The following is a 19827-nucleotide window of genomic DNA, read 5'->3' on the forward strand; positions in this document are numbered from 1 at the left end:
GGACACATAATTTTTAGAACACCTTGTATGACCTTGGTGCGAGAATTAATATTATGTCCTATACAATCTATTTGATACTTAAGTTGGTCACGCCTACTCCAACAACAATGAGGCTATTAATGGTGAACCGGTCTATCAGGAGACCGATTGGAGTTTTGTATGATGTTTTGGTAAAGGTGGAACACTTCATTCTCCCAATGGATTTCATTGTGCTTGATAGTAAAATTGACTAAGATATACCTATTATCCTTGGATGACCTTTCCTTGCAACTGGCAGAGCTATTTCTTATATTAAGTTAGGAGAAATGAAATTTTGGGTCCAAGATGATAAAGTGTCCTTTCACATATACAAGATGAAGAAAAAACCCATAGAATTATAAGTGGTGTTCATCATTGATATGTGAATGAGATATTGTAAGATTGGTCCCTTGAGGATCCAACTTGAAAAGATGAAGAACGTTGTGCCGCGATGATAAATTAGGTGCTAGATAAGAGGCAACCCCCCAATGCCACAAAATGGGTCCATATTCTTTGTTTTTTGATTAAGTTTAGTAGCTTTAATATTGTTTGATGATAAATCCGTAAAATTATTGCACTATGAAGTGTTTTTCATGAGGTTGATAAGGGAAAGTGTGGTGTATTTGACTAGTGGACTGAATAAGGGAAAACAGAGGACCAAATTTTCCCTCTATTACTGTGATAGCGCTATTTATGTCACCATGATAATGGTAGCTATGTGACTACAATTGCATAGATCAAACCACGATCGCGGTCAAATAAGTATCAAAAACTGAACTGTAGGACATTTTGCCCACACTTCTTTACAATTTACTCTAAAATTACAATTGATTTTGGCTGATTTTTGGGCATCCAAATTGTGCATCAACATCCCTTGCATCCCTCAATTTGGTATATGATTCAAATTCCCTCTTTTATGCATAGTTGTAGTCCTTAGAACCCATGTCATAGGAATGCCCTAAAATGGTACTTTGAAAGCTAAATCTTTGTTTAAGTAAGATTTATTGGCACGGTTAGCTGTTGTTATTGCTGTGGCCATGTTTGGGGAATTCTTGAGTACACAAAATTCTTCAAAATGATAGAAATATGTTGTGCACACCAAGTGTTCAATCAAATTCCCGAATGAAGTTCTTACTAATTTTCTCATTTTTCAAGGGCATAATCAGACATCTAGAGACTAAGTTTCATGTACATACGGTTACTTTTTGATTAGAAACAAAACTTAGCATTAAAATTGGAAGATTTGAGTTTTTAAAAATTTGTTTTGGTCTTTCCTCAGATACCGCAATATCGATCCAATGACCGCGATTGCGGCAGCACGATCACTGCTCAGTGGCCTATGATCGTTGTATCTGCGAGTGGTTTACAGCTGACACCAAAAATCCTATATTTTTATTTCTTCCCCAAAACCCATAAAGGAATAATCCCTTGTGCTTAAATTGATAACATAGCGTAGTTTTCACATATAAATATTGATGATTAATGCTACTATGTGATTCTCAAGTTTCCACGTCTTAATATGTAAGATTATGACAAAACTCATTTCATGGACTTAGAATGCCATAATCAGTACTATGGTGACCTTTCTAAAACCAAATAACTCCCTTAGAGAGCCATTTGATTAGCCAGGGTGCCATGAAAGATCCTAGAATTTTATTTCATTTTATAGCCATAGGGTGGCGTTGTTTTGCCCCAAAACCTTGCCAGGAAAATGAGCATTGGGTTAGGGAATTCTAAACTAACCTTAGCATAGCATATTTCTCTGAACCTATTTTCTAATCTAGGGAATGAACGTTCATTTCAAGGCCAAATAAATTAATGATTTGTATGGGCTATTGGATAAGGACATAAGCCAATTCGATGAAAAGGGGTGTGAACAGGGGTGTTAGATAGCTGAAATGCGATATCCTAGCAAGGTGCTTCATTGGACGGCCAGAAATAGGGGTATATCAATGAATGATTTAATAGCTGAGGCAAGGATATGCTTGAACATTATTTGTTGCTTAGTTTCTCCATGCACACGCATGACTGTTGTTCAGATGTATGAGATCGGATGTTTTTTTTTATACTAGCCAACATTCTTTTCAATATTGGTCAGCTTATGATTTTAGACATGAGGCATTTTAAGATCTACTGTGGTACACTCCTCCTATTTCCTTCTTTGATTACTAAGCTGTGAATGAGAGTTGGGGTTGAGAAATATCTCAGAGACACTTGGGTATATCCAAACATCCCCATTTATCATCTTAAGATTTAGGGTGAAGGAGCATCCGATAAGAACAAGAAGAGGAAGATCGACTAGGGCAAGTAGTTAGGTGAGGACATAGACTCATTTAGGCCATCCACATTAGGAACTTTTGAGAAGATCTCAATGGAGATAAAGGTGATAAAGAAGCTTGTAGTAGGGTTGCCTTAGGGGAAAGGAGAGTCTTCCACTACTCGTCATTCATATATTGATACGGGGGAAGTTTGAGTACCAGTAGCACTGGAGTTTTGGGATCGCCCTTACATTTAATACCCCGTACTTTTCCTAGCTTGAAATGCTTCCCAAGAATTTTAGAAGCTTTCTTTGAAAGATTAATCCAATTTTTTAAATGTGGTATTTTCAAGATTTTCACTTTTTATGATATGGGGAATCGAATAAGCTTTCCATCGATACAAAATCCGACACCCGGGTGAAGAGTTAAAGCCTTTTTAGTGAGACAGTGTATCACCTAAGCCTTCAGCACATTGTGGAGATAGCTCAAATGGCAATTGTCAATTTCCAGTGTTTATCCACAATAGTGGCACATCACACCAAACTTCCAGGTCGCAGACAAGGTGGTACTGCACTAGCTCCACGTCGTTCCCCCATGCAATTTCCCATTTGTCATTTTCTAGTGATTTGGCATGATAGTGGCGCGTCGTGCCAAGGATGAAAATTGGGAAATTTTCTCATAATTTAAAGACGCATTCAAGGGTTAAAAGGGTTAATTTTCTACCCCTATTTAAACCCAATAACACGTGATTTAGCCATTGTTCACCCAAAATATACTAGTTTCTGTCAAGTTTCTCTCAAGAACAAGCTAGGGTTTCTATTGGGGATTCAAATTCAAGAAAGTTTCACCATCAATCTTCACAAAATAACCAACTAAAGTATCCGTAGTGTTCATTCATGGACTTCTTTCATCCATGAAGCCTGAGAATCTCATTTCTAAGTTGAAGTTTATGGATTTCTTTATGAATTTCATGTTGGGTTTGTTTTGTTTAAGTTGAGAATGATCAATTGAATTCAAATCCATGTTGGGTGATCAATTTTATATGGAATAGATTTGCATGGATTTATATTCATGTGAACCTATAAATAAACCCTAGAATGATGAAATTAGAGATGAATCATGATGATTAATTGTTGTATAATGTTGTCTACATGTGCTATGTGTACCATGTGTATGATTAAATGCCTAGATGAAGGGAAAATGCCCAACTAGTATGATATCATAAATCCCCATGTATGTACAAGCTTATGTATATCACATGTTTGATGAAGTGCTTTAATATATGAATTATGAATTATGTTGTTGGTCATGTGTTCAAGTAAGACATGCTATGTTAGTTTCTTCTCATCGAGTCTGGGGGGACTTGTACCCGAACATTTAGCTGTGTGCTAAGAGCTATGTCATGTTTTTACAATCTCCTCAGTCAAGCTATGATGCATAGAACTCATTCAATCATGTAACTCAAGAAATCTCAGAAATCTCAGTAATTTCAGTAGCTGAGTAATCTCAGGAACTTCAGTATTCTCAATCAGTCCTCAGAACTCAGTACATTCTGTCAGTCAACAAAACTTAGTAAATTCATTTTAGCTCCTCTAGACAAAACCACTAGTATTAGTTCAGTTCAGTTCAGTTAATCTGTTTAGTGTCTTTTAGATGGGAATAAGATTTAGCACCGATCGATCCTAGGGATAGGGACTCACCCTCTAGATAGGATTGAAATGCCTAGAAGAAATCCCTAAGTTCTACAACTACGTAGCCAGTGTAGGTTCGAGATGTGACCCATTAGATAGGACTGACATACTCAGGGATCACCCATTAGCATATTTAAATGTATAGTACTGATCCCAGGGGTCACCCGCTATATTAAGACTGACTCCACTGCAGTTGTCTTTACCAGTGGCGTGGTACTGACACCCTTCTAGCAAGGGTTACTGGTTGGACCCCAGTTAGCATAGTATGGGGCATGTCGATTAGATGAATCATCCCACAGCTTCAGTTACAAAATTACGACTGTCAGATACAGTCAATCCTTATTATTATAAATAGACCCTTGGATCACTCACCAGACAGAACTAATCTCAACTATGGTCAATCAGTATCAGTATCATCAGATGTAGAGATCACCCGCTAGATAGGACTGATCTCAGATTTAGTTACTCAGATACAGTACAGAACTCATCTAGTTCTATCAAATTTAGGACTGTCAGTTACAGTCACTCATGTTATTAGTTATATCAGTTATTAGAACTCATATTATTAGTATTCAACTTCGGGACTGTCAGATATAGTAAACCAGACCAGTTCATCATAATCAAAACTGTCAGACACAATTATCCATGTATCAGTAACATAGTATTAGGCCCTTAGTATTCAGTAATACAACATAAGTTTCTCACTCATCAGTGACTCAAATGTAAATGTCAGTAGACTCAGTAGTCAGAACTCAGTATTCAGTCCTATCATGATCTCAGTTACAATTACGTATGTACGCATGTATTCTCATGTTCATGTTAGTCAGTCAGTTAGTATTGTTCATGAATATGAACCTATTGCATTCAGACTACCTCACTTGCATACCAGTACATTCAAAGTACTGACGCATATGCGCTATAGTTTCTTATACCATAGGTTTAGAAGCACGAGCTCCAGAGAACCAGTAGCATTCCAGTTCAGCAATCAGAGTTAGCAGTAAGTCTTCATCCATTGAGGACATAATTATTTCATTACTAATTCAGTTTTTAGTTTATTTCAATAGTCAGAGTTAGTTGGGACATGTCCCATCAACTCCTTATTCAGACAATTCAGAGGCTTTGAGACTACAGCATGTTCAGATAGTTATTTCAGTTGTTTTGGTATTGTTATACCATATTTTTCAGTTATGTACTAGTATTGAACCTTATGGCCTTTCAGTTCATGTTTCTGAATTTAAAATAGTATTATTATTATTTAGTGCTCAGTTACAGATATCAGTCATGGGTTATCTTGTATTCCTTCGGGATCAGGAGCACCGTGTAGCGTTTTGGGTACCAGATTCGGGGCGTTACATTACAGCTATGGTGATATTTCAGTAGCCATATGTTTTTTCCTCTTGAGAGCCAAAATATGAGACGACAACATGGTTTAGCACCATCAATAGGAAACTTTTCATGGTGTAAATATGAAGCAAAAACCCCCTCCATCCAAAAAATTTAGTAAGCCAAGTGCATGGACATTAATAATTTTGTAACAACACTTTACCCTTTTAAGGGAGTTAGAAGTCTTTAACTAGCAGAAATTGGTAAATAGTCCCTTTTATCTCTAGTAGGAAGTTCAATTAAACATCCTTGAAATTCTTACATGCCATGTGTGGTGTGCGTAATTGTCTAACTCTCATTCATACTTGTATTATCTAGAACTTGCCCCATTAGTCTCTCTAGGATAATTGTGATTAGAATTTGTTGGTCAAATAATCTTAGGCCTTTTTGGTGAACATAGGAGCTCACTTTAGCCTAAATAGCCTACCCATAAATAGAATAATATCTTTAGTTACCCATTTTGATCCTTCAAGCCTTTCTTTGGCAACTACATTACAAGCCTTCAACCATTTAAAGCTTTCTCCTCTTTTGAACCCTCCTTGAACTTGGAAGAAGAAATTTGAGGAAAAATTCCTAAGTTGGGGGTGGTAAGTTTAGAAGAGATGACCTTAGGACATAATAATGTATATGGATTCCTATGATGCTAAGAAAATAAAGAACTTGAAAAAAGTAAAAAAATAAAGGCATTATCAAAAGAAGGAATAGCATTGATCAAAAAAATAATTGGCCAAAAAGAAAATGCTTTCAAATAGATGGGTAAATCAAGGTAGCTAAAGTACGCATGTATGAATTTTGGAAACAAATGAAGTGGTCCATGGTCAAAAGTTCGATTGAATAGTGTGATGTAGATGGTCAAGGAGGGTGTATCCACTTTGTTCCTAAATGATATCATTCCCTTCTCCGAACCTACATTACAAGATCAAAAAGAGCACTGAGATCTCCAACCAAATGTATTCATATTAGTGGCTATTGAAACTAGGGGAAAGCATATGGTATGGTACTTGTTATCATTGAGAGTGTCTTTGTGAGAGTGAGTTTTTCCACTTAAATATCTTATTACATAATAGATAATTTTGTGTGCAGGACTTCCTTCTCATGAGGAGGCATACAGACTTATCTAGGTAGGTTAAATTGTCGTCTTGCAAAAAATAAGGCAAAGAAGTATAGTTGAGTTTCTATCGATAGGGAATTACCTTTATAGTGTTGGTGATTGTTGCATTATTGGTTTTTAAAAGTCCTTGGTATATTTGAAATTGTGTTTCATGTTAAGGGAGTCATGAGAATAGTGTTGCCTATGTTTGAGAGCTATATGTTGGTGTTAATCAAGTTCAAATTCATTGTGATCATTTGGTTGCATAAATAGGCTTAAAATTGCATGGTCTCATTGAGTAAGAAGTAGTGTTGCCTAAAGACAAACAAAAGTTTAAGTTGGGGGTATTGAAGTGTGGTAAATTTACCACTTATTTACGTCCAAATGCTTGCACACTACTATGGTTAAATGGTATGAATGAGACAACTTTTTCATTTGTATGAACTAATTCCCATATTTTGTAGGTATACAGGTGATGAGAAGAAAAGACGTAAAGTAATCCAAAAAGGGATCAAAAAGGGAAGACAAGTGAAAAATCTAGAAAAATAAGAGTAGGATCTGACATCAGTAAATACGATCGCGGTTTTTTGGGCTGCAATTAGAGGCAGTAAAGATTAGTCAGCATCAGCCAGCCTGATAAACTCACAAAAATTATGGGAGTCACGAACGTGATGAAGCAAGGGCTATCGCGACAGCATCACTTTATGCCAAGGGGTAGTTTTGTAATTTCATGGGGCCGACTCTAAATTACATAAAGAGCAAAAACCCTTTCATCTATCGATATCTTCCCAAATAGAATTGAACTTTGAACAATTTGAAACCCTACCAAATTGGGAAACTTATTATGGCCAATTTCTCAAGTAGTTTTAGTTGTAATTGCAGTTGGATATTGAAGAATACTCTTGTTTGCCTCTTCAGTGGAAGCGTTGAATGACTATTTTGGTATAATTCTTTTTCCTAGCTTCATGAGTAGCTCAACATTTATCTTTGAATTATATTGAAATAGGGTGCAAATAAGTGTGCGTTGAGATTTATTAGTGTAGTTCTTGGTTAATGACGATGGGTTTCACTAATGCTTGCTTGATTGAGTTGGAATTTGTAGGTGATACCTCAAATTCCAAAAACATCACATCATCCTTGAAAGAGGGATGTGAGTATACTTTTTGATCCTATATCATCCTTGAAAGGGGGATAGGGGTGACAAGTCATTAGTGAAGAATAGTTAGATATATCTTATTCCCTTTACATTATCTTAGAAATAAGGATTGATAGAGAAATAGCTAGTTCTTGGGCATCTTTCTAGAAATAGGGATGCCCAATTGACGTATTGGGTGGATTTGATTACCATATCAACAAGGTATCCAGAAGGGTTCATGTGTGATAATCCTGAGGTTTGATTGACAAAATAGCATCAAAAACCCCTAACCTAGCCTACTCATTTAATCGTTAACTAGAATTTGCATTCAATTATTATGATCCCATGCATTATTAGCCGCTAGGAAGACATAATGCCAAGACTTATCTCAAATTGATATCCTCTCAACATTTGTCACCTTAAATTGGTAGTTGGAGTAAATTTTGGAAAAACAACTTTCCAAACCAACTCTACTCCCATTTTAATTCATGTATTTCATTTTGTTTACATTATGGGTATCTCTTTAGTAGCTATTAACACACATAGGATGTGAAGACTAATTTCATTCCTTGAGGATTCAACCCTAACTATTGTTTGGTTAATATACTTGACAACGATTGCCTTGCCAATAAAAAATGGAGTGAGTTGAGAATTATCATGAGACAAAGCCCTAAAACTTCAGGGCTTCAAGTCTAACAACTACAATGGCACTTACGACCCGTTAGTGCCACTTACGTGCCTCATAGGTACCTTCGTAGGTACTCTTCTGAGAGTACTTCAAATTTTCCAATTTTTTCATCCCCACATAGTGTATTTTAAATATTTAAGTCCAATTTTGCACATAAAAATGTTTATCAAGTTTAAAAGCATATGTATTGTACCAAAATTTGTTAATTTACATCCACCTCTTCAACTTCTACTTTAAATTATGGCATGATCATAGATTTTTCAATCAAGAACAATGCATGAGTTTCAATTTTTGTTACAATTCTAGGCTCCTACAATTAATATTCATGAATTTCTTTTAATACAATATAATACCCGTACAAGGTAAGAAGTTTACCTTAGTAGCATGTGTTGGGAGTAGGAAGTTGAAAAATTCTAATGAAAACCCTAGCCTTGAGTGGTTTTGTACATGCAAGTGAGGGACTGATGATAGAGTTTTTCCTTTAATGGACTCAATAGGGATTTTAAGTTTTAAATTTAAGAGGGAGTTACAATAACTTGAGAAAATAAGGGAATTGAATCAGATTTTGAGGCATTTAATAATGTTGGTAGGCCAAATTGAGTATGATCCACTTGGGTCCGAGCTAGATTTCAAAATTTTTAATACAAAATTTTTGGCCACTTACGAGGCCACCTACAGAGCACACATGCCACTTACATCCTGTAATTGGTCTGCTACATTCAGCAGCTCTAAACTATGCTTCTAATTTCAAGGACACCACTTATGAGGTCGTAAGTGTCACTTATGGACCCTATAAGTGGGTTCGTGAGTTAACGTTCAGAAACACAAATTTATATCATATTTTCCCTCTAAGATCTACAAGATTACTTACCTGACATAGGTGAGACTTATGACCCCCAAAAGTGGGTCATAAGTTCCTTTACTTGGAATTTTCTAAATTTTGCAATTTTTTACCATGTTCTAGGCATTTCCTCATGGTGTACACCTATAAAAAACGAAAACAACACGAACACTAAAATATTAGGTTTCCTCCGACCAAGGGCTTTATTTAACATTGTGGCACAATACGGCTATATTGGTTACTCAGAATTCGCCAACAAGCCCATGCGTTGCCTCCCATGATGTGCCTGATTTATCATCGCGACGCAACTCGGTTGCATTGGCTACTCAGACTTTGATAAGGCTTACCAACATGACTCGATTCATGAGTAATGATGGCACCTACTAAAACCTACTAATAGGTAAGCCAGCACCATAACCCAGAGCTAAGGAAATAGGTTACTTCGGTAGAAACTCAGGACAAGGACCTAAATAGATGAACACAATTAGGATCAACAATGTTCCACAATAGACAATAAAATATAGCTATCAATCCCACGAACTAGTTACATCTATACAAGAGAATCTAAGTATGATAATAGAAAATAAAACCCAAAAGTCTAGAACAGAAATCAATTATGTCTTGAATACAAGAGTTTAAACAAGGATAGAAGAAAATGGTCGATTCGAAACTCCAAGAGTTTACCCTATCTTTGGAAGATCTATACTGCATGAATTCAACTCAACAGCGAAAACTAGTAGTCAAGTCTACACCAAAAACACAGAGAAGTGTAGTATGTGTACCATAACAATGGGTAGTCAATAGGCATCGTCGGCCAAATGAGCGAAATTAAGATATAAAGATAATATAAAACAAGATAGTATCTCAAAGTCAAGGTACAGAATCGAACCTGAATCATCTTCATCATCACTATACAAAATAATTAATCAATTAGAACAATAATACGACATCTCATATCAATACATACCAATACTGTCACATAAAATAGATTATCCATCTAGAACCATAAAGCGACATTAATATAATTACAGCTGCATAAATATCAAGTTCAACACACATACATCTATTAGAGCACAAAGTTAAAGAACTCACCACGGTGTCCCATACCACTGAGGAGTACAGCCAAAAGAATATGAAGTAAAGAACTAATCATGACCTCCCATACCAACAGAGAATGCATTAATAGATCAAATCATCAACGTATCTAGATATATAACCAACTTTTTATTATACATGGTTTACCACATTTCCCATCCTCGATCATTTATCAACAATTATAATCATTAATCATTACCACCAATAACTGACTTTCACCAAGGCAATAATGCCCATAATCTTATTACAATAAAGATGTCTATCTCAACAATATACTATACTTACTCCATAATAGCTAATCAATGACTATTAGTTATCGACCAATCCACTAGACGTCAAGGACCCCTAATGTCAACCTAACTAGTTCATTACATATTCTTTATTCACGGGATAGTAACTAAACATTATGTCCTAATTGACCAACATTCAACAACTAAGGCGCATTCAAACAATACCCATTTTTAAATACCAAAATAGCGCTAATCACTATATAGAAAAGGGCTACTAATTATCATTATGCCCTTGTATATCTAACCATTAACGTCTTTTAGTAGCTAAAGTCATCACTATGCAAATCCTCAATTAATAGCTCTTCGGCATCCTAACTTAGTCATCAATATCATTATTATTCACCAATGCTAAACTATTATCACCATTGACCACATAACAATAACAACATTTAGTTATCACATTCCAACTAACAAGGTCCCTTAACTAGTACTTTAGACTTCTAGTCAGTAAGTACAATATTCACTTAGTAGTTAACCAGTTACCACACAACTCATTTAACTAGGCAATATTCCTTAATTAATATGCCCACTAGGTGAATTCTTATTTCTTCACAAGATTCTATTGCCCAATTAGTCTTAACTCTTTATTCAACATATTCTACTTCTACCCACCATTCAATACTAGCAAGAACAACCCCGCTAAGAAAGTGATTAGCATTAAAGAACTATACCCAACAATATTAAAGGTAACATCACACCTTCAATAATATACGAACAGAATCATATGAAAGGAATCTACGCATAACCAAATATATGCTAACCATGCATAACATCAACATGACCTCCGAACTTATCAGGCATCATCATAATATCAATATATCCATTGGACATATCAGACATCATTATAATATCAAATATATCCTCCAGACTTATTGGACATCATCAATATATCCTTTGGACATACCTGAAATCATCATATCATTAATATATCCTCTAAAGTTACTGGGCATCATCATAACATCAATATATCCTCTGAACGCATCGGGCATCATCATAACATCAATAGTTATCAGGACTTCAACATGTATATATAGATAAATAAACAACAGATACAAGCCCCACGAAAGATAGAGTGAAAGAAAAGTAAGGAAATAAATATCATCGAACCTCATCATTCACTATCAACACATTATATTAATAGGTGCATGAACAAGTATATCCATATGGTATGAACACTCACTACTTAACCAGGCTTAACATAATCATTAGCATTTTTAAGTACAAAGCCTTAAACATACCTTCTAGAGCCTGTCATTATTAGCAAGATTCACATTATTAGATCATGAGGGTTTTTAGCACAGTCTCAGTTTAGTCATCATACTTAAACATTATATGAGTATTAACATAATCCATGGCTTATATGATAAATTAGTCAACGATTTCAGTGATAGCATACCCATGTGTTCAATCCATGAGACAATTCATTACTATCCAAGAATTATCAATAATCTAGCAACCAATCGTGTATACCATTTCCAACACCAACATCATGAATAAACTATTTATCGAGGTTAGACATCATATTACTAAAGGCATATTCTAAGAGTTTAAGAAGTATCTAAGTCACTAATGAAGCTACATACTTAAAGCTTAAGGAGGGTCAAGTTCCGCTTTTAATATCTTAAGTTATATCTTTAAATCTAAAGTCTTACCGAAAGTAGACTAAGTCATCTAAATCATGCCTTAAAGGTATATAAATCCATACTAGTTCCATAGGGCAATCATTCCTCAAGTATTATTCTTAAGTCATCTAAAGTATCTAAGTCCAAATTCATAACTTCGCATATATATGTCAACTTACACTTAAGATGACGGAACAAGGTCACTCCTATCTAAATAGAGCAATGAGAGCATACTCATTCTATTCATGAGATAACAAGTCCAACTAATTGAGATTCTAGACTATGACTCAAGTATCACACTTTATGTCATCAAAATCCTAAGTGGTTAAGCTAATCTAAAACATTATCACCTAAGAGCCTGCCCAATCATATTAAGATATCAAAGTCATACTATAATAAAGCATAATCAAAGAAAAGTAAGCCTCACCTGCCTCAAATCAAAATATAGCTCACGAACCAATAATCTTAGTTTTCCCTTTCATTAAAGCTTCTTCAAGAAGCCAAGCTATCAAAAATATAATCTATGCATTATTATGAAAATATCAACACTCATATTGCACCATTGTGCTTCGGATCCATAAGAACACAAAACCCCTCAAGTTGGTCCCACATACGAAAAACAAGTTTCGAAGACCAACCTATTGTTCAAACACCATTAGGGAGTTATAACCCTCAATAATAAAGTGAATATTAAGCCTGATTGGGCTAAACATATACCTTTAAGACAATTGGGATTTTAGGTGAAATAATAAAGAATTCAAGACTTAAATAAAGGATTTATACCTTAGATTCGATGCTAATAACGATTACCAAAGTTAGTCAAGCTCTTAATAAAGACCCAAGTCTCAATTTAAGATCAACACACTCTATTAGGGTTGATGGGACTTAAGACAATGGAGAAATGGCCAATTCTCAGTAGAAAGAGCATTTAAATAACCCTTCCCAAGCCCTAAAAATGAGTGATCGTAAACATACTTAGGCCTAAATCATGGTATCATTATCGTGATAAAGCCTCCACGATCGCGATAATTTTTCTACACTACATGACAACTAATACTTATTATAAATTTTGGCTAATGCCTCAGGATGTATTCAGAGTCCAATATGAGAAAACGAAATATGCAACCAAGCTGATTTCAATATTTCAGCTATGTTGGCAAATTTAGATTTTCCATACAAGGTTTTTTGAATGAAATGTGAGCCCCATACTTGAATTTCCAATTTTTTGATTTCCCGATCAACTGTTCAAAATGAGTTTGGGTGTAGCGGGACCCAAACCAAAGGTCTACCCAACCTAAAATTGATATTTCAAAGCTGCAGGTGAAGCTAGAATTCATATCTAATATTATTTTACTAAAGTTTTTGCTCGATGGCCGTTCGGAACCTGCCAAGACTTCCAAACAAGGAAATGATTCTAAAAAGTAAATGGGCTGCCTGGTAACCGAACTATCAGTTCCAAGAAGTCATAAATGATTTGGGTCATTACAGCAAAAATAAGTGGAATCACAAGAAATAACCTAAAGGGTCATTACACTTACATCAATGCACACTCTCACCTCATCAATATGACCCAAATAGTGCTTAACACGGTGTTTGTTCACCTTGAACGGGGTCTCACCATCTTACTTTAGCTCAATAGCACCATACGGGAAGACCCTAACCACGGTAAATGGTCCATACCACCTAAACTTCAATGTGCCAAGAAAAAAGTAAAGTCTTAAATTATTTAACAAGACCAAATCGCCGAGCTCAAACATCCTTTTCTCAATCTTCTTGTCATGATACAGCTTCATATTTTCTTTGCATAGATTTGAACTCTCATAAGTTCAGAGCCAAAATTCATCCAACTCCTTAACCTTGCTCAACCTCAAACTAGTTGCATCATGTCATTCCGAATTTAGCTTTTTCAACGACTATAGTGACTTGTGCTCAAGTTCGGCCGACAAGTGTTGTGCCTTGTCATACACAAGATAATATGGAGAGGCACATATGGAGGTCTTGATATTACCCAAAGATACACCACCAATTAAAAATAAAGCATTCGATGCAAAATGTAGTAACCCAACTCAAGTTAGGTTCGAACCTACAGGGATTATGTGGAATTATCTCTCAGGTTTGCTGAAATCATTGGGTAGTACAGAAATTACATGGGGGGATTGTTATTGTAATATGTGAAAAGTAACAAGTTGTGGAATGCTTTGGTTATAGTCAATCAAAAACAAACAATAGGACTGTGTTCCCCTAGCTTCTCAACTCCACAGATTTATAGTGTTTGTTGAACAAACATAATATCTTACATGCAAAATCCTATAAGTTATGTATCACTAACCGTCTTGTAACACCTTAGTGAATTTCACTCTTTACCTTTTGATTCTCAGAGTGTTGTTTTACTAACCCTTATTATAGATCCCAAATTAGGTATTACGTTTTAAGTCTCTAGTTAATTAGATGAACATAATTATCTTAAGTATATGAAGATTATTAGCTAATAGCAATAATTAACTCTAAATAACTATTGTGATCTTCTTATCCTACTCTCTAACTCTCTTGTGAAGCACATAATGAATATAGGTGATATCCTAACATTTGCAACCTCTAAGAAATCTATTAAACTAATGATGATCATAATACATGCAAGAATATCGGTTTAAGATAACATTATACTTCCCCTACTTTGTTAATTCACCAGGTTCCACAACTCTAGCTAAGGGATTTAGATGCTTGTTGTTGTTAAAAAATCAACGAAATTCATAAACGAAAGCATTAAATCAATCTCATAAGAATTTATGATGAAGAACAAAAGTATTAGATTAAGAACTCACCCATAAACAATAACAAGCAATCTCAAAATTCAAAATGAAATCTAGAAATCAAATACATGTTTGTAAGTAATAAGAGAGCTTAAAAAAACTAAAAAATGTAAAAAAGGTATTTATAGAATACAAGAAAACCCTAGGAAACCTATCCTTAACAAAAAAGGAAAGTCAAAATTGGTGGCCACCTACGAGGCTATCTACAGGGTGTAGGTGGCACTTACATGGCGTAGGTGGTCCCATCATGGTTCCAGTGTCCAAAATTCTTGAGAAACTCTCTGAACTCCATGGCTTCTTACACCTACAAGATGTAGTTATTACCTATAGCCCATAGGTAATCCAACATAGGTGACAAGCAAAAATTCTTCAACTTCTAAATCTCTGGACTTCAACTTTTTGGAACATATTCTGACATATACTCAATGTGGGTAGTACCTATGGGGTGTAGGTATATACGTTGGCGTCCAAAATCTTTAATTTTAACGTCTTTTCTATTTGTGAGGTCCAAAACTTGGTTTTCAATGAAACACAACACAAAATATATCATATCTAATAAAGACCTTAGTAACTTGCATATTTTCATCATTTTAATCGTCAAAAGTTCTATGAAACATAACACATCAACACCCTCAGCTTAGAATGCTTAAATTCCTTGGTCAACACAAAATAACAAAAAGAAACAATAATTCTTAACTAGGAGAAACTTAAGTTATCTACGATAGTCAATCATAAACTTTCAGCTCAGGAACATTACCCCCTCCTATTTTAACACTTTAAAACCAACTGTGTGATCAATAATGCATAATAATGTGACACAAGGGAATCAATATATGGAATTACACTAGCAATAAATAGCCATGGATATGTACAAGTTGCACTAGCCAAACAAGTAAGCAGCTAGCAACATAAACATACGCTCTTACATCAAAGCAGTCCTATTAAATCATATGAAATCATGCATGCCAATGCAGGTACGATTAAGAGACACTCACACTAATAAATAATTTCCAATCAATATACATCAAATACCATAGGCTTTCTCGTATTTTCTTTACCTTAAATTTCAGAAAGTTGGGCTAAGATAACTATAGGACTTTACTCTACTTGTATTATTTTCTTAGGGGCTGGTATGGTACAAATGGACATTTAGTGACTAATACTGCTTGGTACTACACTTACATTGTGGTCCACTTATCTACCAAATCTCTTTTATTCCACCCTTATTTCTCCCCTTTAGTCTTTTATTGCACATTTATGTTGGGTGTGGTTTTTGTTATTATTTCTTTTCTTTTCTTTTTCTACAACACCTAACCCTATATTCTTCTCTCTTATTTTCCATTATCCTTACCCTCTTCACATTATTCCCCTATGATAGCCACCCTCAACTTAGGTGATTTGCCTGAGATAAAGTGCACAATGTCCTAGGAGGACCATGGACAAAACTGGTTCATTATTACACAAATGGGAAGATAAAAGGTAAAAAAGAAAAATAGGCAATACAAGCTCAAAATAGGGATTAGGGTATACTTATTAACATTTGAAAGGTTATTTAAGCTAAAATTGAACTTATTTCAACAATGGCCTATGATCCCTACCTAATCGACTACACCACAACCTAGGGAAGACTAACTGGGCAAGTTTTGGATACAACATTCAAATAGAATAGAGTAGTATCTCTTTCATATATAGCACCATTTTGCATTACAAACTACTACCTATCCAGTTTATGCAATTTCTAGCTATGATTATTATGTCCTTAATTCTAATGTCATAACGAGATTCATAATGGTCACACATATATATATCACACAGTTCAAAATAACTTTTTGGAGGGGTATTATTGTTTTAAAAAAACAAAGTACATCAACTAACGTAGCTACTCAAAAATATCCTAATTACACAAAAATACAAAACAGTATGAAACAAAAAGAAATACGACACAATATTACCCTAGACATGCCAATTGTACAACCATACTACAGCCGACATAAAAAAAAGCACAACAATAAAGAGTTGTGGTGGTTATACCCCACCCCTAACTAAAACACTATGCATTATCTCTAGTGTGTGAAAATAATATAAAGCAAGGGTATGAGGGCATACTTGGGACTCACTAAGTGACTGTGTTATGCTTGCCCCCCCCTCTTCAGAAGGGTATCTGGACCTACAGAGGTGGTGGTGGTAGCAATGCACTACTAAAAGATGTACCTATAACTATCTCAACACATCTCTATCTATCAATAACTACAGACTCCCTCAAATCAAGGGTGGCCTTTTATAATACCTGATCATATAGAACATTGAGATCCTACAGATTCTCTTTTCTAACTCTCTTAGTTTTAACTCTAGGGATCGATTCCTCCTCAACAAGCAAATCCAAACTCCTAGGTCGATATGGTAGAATCAAATAGCTCAATATGGGGATATCAAGAGGAATAGATGGAATATAACTCTCAGTAAGAAAACGTACCTCAATATGAAATATTGCTACCTGCTTTCTTATTCCAGTTAGACTAGGTGCCTCAATATCAGTAAACCATGTATGTACTCTCCTCTCAAAATCTTTAATATGGCCATGGAAATTTTCCTTTAAATCTAAAATGTATCCCTCATAATAATGTAAATCTGAGTCTCTACAATCTTAAAATTCATCTAGACCCAAGGTCGGATCTACTCTTAAAATGTGTCATTCTAAAACTTTGCCTTATGTCGCTCTACCAGGTCCTGTAAGAAGTCACAAGGTACCGAAACTATGTTAGGTCTATATAAGTGGTAGTGGGATGCGGTGGACTAGAACATACCACAAATGTCTTAGAACTGAAGGTCGAGGCTGAAGTAGATATGGTTAGGGTCTCCTCTCCCAGATCTCTCATATTGGGTGCCTCTCTCTTCTCACCTATCTATAAATCCATATATGTATCCACATGACCACCTTGTCTATAACTAGGATCTACAGGAACTTATGGGCCTCTAGGCTGGGCTGGAATCACTATTAGAGGCCTATGGGTACTCTAAATAAGGACCAATTTATGAATCCTTGATAATTAGTCTAGGACACACCCATCGCTTAAACTCTCTAATCACTGCCTGGAAAATCAAGTACATTGTTCTTATATCACAATTTTTCAACGAGGAAAGCGAAGAATTATGTAGTTATATCACCCAAAGCTTGCTTATGAAGTCATACCTTATAATGGCTTCAAAATCAATATCATATCCAGCAATCAGATTAATAATCAATGAAATAGTATTCCAAATCATTAAGTTATCCATAATAATTTGACATAATCGATAACAAACCATCGTCCACCAAAACTTTATGATAAAATTCAGTGTCTCCTTCTTAATACGCCTTTTTTCCTTAATATAGGAGGAACCATCACTAATATTCAAAATGTAATTGGCGATCCATCTAGCCAAATCTACCTATTATATCCTATTTTCAACATCTCGTATAACATATGTGTCTCACACAAATATCAATTGAAAATAACACTCGGTAATAGATACCAAAGTTGTATAATCAGGGCTAAGGAGAGATAGGTCAATGGTTGCCCCTAAAATATCAACCATGATTACTCTCACTAATGTTTTCTATAACTGGGGTTTGTATACATCCCTACACCTCTAGGAGGCATAGAAATCCTATACCAATGTCTAGCCATATGAACCCTAGGGTCTAGTCATCTACCCTAACTGTTGATGATCAAATGCAACCCATAAAAGTGGTGCTCCATCTAACTTTGATAACTCAATCCATCTCTCCTCCCAAATATCCTTCTTAGTCCATCCTACCCTATTTACATAGTTATTTTACTCATAAATTATTTGTAACCCCTATTTACACCACCTCAATTTTACCTCAGTAATAGGCTTAATCGAGATTTGAGTTGGGTCAGATGTCTAGTCAGTAGGGGCTAGTGGCTTATTGTCTAGTGCTGGCACCTCATACTAGGGTAATATAGCTGATACTCAGGAACTATTGTTGCGGACTCATCATATGACCCCTCCTCATTTTGAGGATCCTATGTAGCTATCGCTGCTAGTGTCTCAAACTCCACCTCCCCATCATCATCCTCTTTTCCCTCCTTTTACTGGGAGAGTATGGTTGTGATGACCTGGCTGACTTTATTCTTGGCCTAGAAATTGGTCTGGTGACCTGTGGTTAGGCCCTAGTATGAGTAGAAGTGGGTTGTTTTCCCAACTGTATTTGTTCTAGGAGTTGGATGCCTAAAGTGGCTCTAACAATATACTTGGCTGCAGCCTATCTCTAGGCCCTAGTACATGGAAGAGATGTTGTGGTCAGGGTAATCAGGTACTTCTCCCTTCTTTGGAGCCATAGTACCAGAAAATAAGTGTTAATACCTGGAAGAGAATAAGGGAGTGAAATGATCAAAGAAAAATCAAAAATTTTGAACTTTGATTTTTTTTTCAAATTTTACATCCCTTTATCGTAAACTTTATGCTATTCTAGTCCAATAATGTATATATCACTTATATCAATTTCCGAAACATTGGCAAGGCACACAAACCTTTGGATTTCATCACCTTTTAAACTACTACTTCCAAATAGTGCATGACCACAGGGTTTAATTAAACAACAATGCCCTAATTTAAATTTTCTTAATTATTCTAGGCTCCTATAAATAAGAATTTTGAGTTTCACATAATTTTCAAGCATATTCAAGTACCAACTCATTTATTCTATGTTAATATCATATTACACTATTCATAAGAGCAAAGAAGTTAGCCTTGATTTTTTATTTTGAAAGATTAAAGTAGATACTTGAAGTAGTTTCAAAACCCTAGCCTTCAATGATTTTAATGCGTGGAAGAGATGTCCTAAGGGATGAGTCTTGACTTATATAGAATTTTATAGGAAGTTAGAAATTTGGATTTTAGA

The sequence above is a fragment of the Capsicum annuum genome, chromosome 4 (genome assembly GCF_002878395.1).
Source record: "Capsicum annuum cultivar UCD-10X-F1 chromosome 4, UCD10Xv1.1, whole genome shotgun sequence".
NCBI lineage: Eukaryota > Viridiplantae > Streptophyta > Magnoliopsida > Solanales > Solanaceae > Capsicum > Capsicum annuum.